A 1,837-nucleotide genomic window follows, 5' to 3' on the forward strand; every position below is an offset into this window, starting at 1 on the left:
CACCAATCTGTTCTCTGTATCTATGAGCCTGTGTTTTTAATTTAAAAAAATTTTGTTAATTTTTATTTTTGTAAGATTCTACATGTAAGTGAGATCTGATGATATTTGTCTTAATTTGTCTTATTTCACTTAACATCATGCCCTCCATGAGGTCCATCCGTGTTGTCACAAATGGCAAGCTTCCGTTCTTTTTTTTAATGGCTGAATAATATTCTGTGTGTGTGTGTGTGTGTGTGTGTGTGTGTATCTTGTGTTTTCTTTATCCATTGAGGTGGAGACTTAGGTTTTTATCATGTCGTAGAGGCTACTGTAAATAGTGCTGCAGAAAACATAGAGGTGCATATATCTTTTTGAGTGATGTCTTCTTAGGTTAAATACCCAGAGGACTTGCTGGATCGTGTGGTAGTTCTATCTGTAATATTTTCAGGACCCTCCATACCGTCTTCCCCAGCGGCTACATCAATTTAAACTCCCATGAACAGTGCATGAGGGCTCCCTTGTCTCCGCATGCTCGCCACCACCTCTTCCGTCTTGTCTTTTTGAACAATAGCTGTTCTAACAGGTGTGAGGTAATATCTCATCGGGCCTTGATTCTCATTTCCCCGATGCTGAGTGATGTTGAGCCATTTGCATGTCTTTTTTAGAAAAATACCTGTTCGGATCCTCTGCTCATTGTTTCATTGTATTGTTTGTTTTTGTGCTCTTGAGTTGGAGGAGTTCTTCATATATTTTGGATATTAGCCCCTTATCAGATAGAAGATTGGCAAATATTTCCTCCCGTTCAGTAAGTCGCCTCGAAATGAGGTTTTTTCAGACCTCCTCTCAGATTTCCCTGCATCAGGCTTTTGCCAAAGGCTATTGTCCTGGCAAAATGTGAAAACTCCAGCGACAAATTCAGGGTAATGGCTACGGCTGGAGAGGCAGGGAGGGGCACGAGAGAGGGCTTCATCGTAATCTGTTTTATATTTTATTTGTTTATTTTATTTTTATTTTTTTAAAAGATTTTATTTATTTATGTGACAGAGAGACAGCCTTATTTATTTATGTGACAGAGAGACAGCCAGCGAGAGCGGGGACACAGCAGGGAGAGGAAGAAACAGGCTCCAGGCGGAGAAGCCCAATGTGGGGCTCGATCCCGGGTCGCTGGGATCATGCCCTGAGCCGAAGGCAGACGCTTAACGACTGCGTTACCCAGGAGCCCCATGTGTTGTATTTTTTTATTCACGGCTGTCGACAGATGTTCATGATGTAGGATATATACTACAATAAATATTTATTTACACACACACACATATATATGTGTGTGTGTGTATATATATATAAAATTTATATATAATGATGTAGGATATATACTACAATAAATATTTATTTACACACACACACATATGTGTGTGTGTATATATGTATAAAATTTATATTTAGCTCCTTGTGCACAGGGGGCAAAGGATATTTGGAAATGGACTTGCTAGGCCAGAGGGCATCTGCCCTTCTCACTTTCCTGGGTATTGCCGGATTTCTCTTCAGAGGGACTGTCTCCTTTACTTCCCTGGAGCAGTGCACACGAGCTGATGTTGGCCCACATCTTTGCCAACCCTTGGTAGTATCATCCAGGCTTTTCTGTCTCTGCCCAGATCCCCAGAAAAGACGGGAGGGGAGTGAGGAAGAGGACCGGCAAGGTTTTAAAATTAGGATGAGAATGTCCGCTCTGAGAAATTTCCTGTTACATTTATTTTAATGAGGAAAAGATTTTATTTTCTGTGTTTGTGCAAATAACATTTAGACTTACATGGGAAAACTGTGACATTTTTATCTGAAGTAGAGGACTTTCCCCCCCCCC

General features: G+C 40.8%; 1 protein-coding gene across 1 annotated transcript in view; it reads left to right on the top strand.

Annotated features, from left to right (window-relative positions):
• Nucleotides 1-1,837, top strand: part of EFHC2 (EF-hand domain containing 2) — a 195,873-nt gene that overhangs the window by 36,284 nt on the left and 157,752 nt on the right. The window lies entirely within an intron of this gene.

This window comes from Ursus maritimus (assembly GCF_017311325.1).
Source record: "Ursus maritimus isolate PB19 chromosome X unlocalized genomic scaffold, ASM1731132v1 scaffold_X1, whole genome shotgun sequence".
Classification (NCBI taxonomy): domain Eukaryota; kingdom Metazoa; phylum Chordata; class Mammalia; order Carnivora; family Ursidae; genus Ursus; species Ursus maritimus.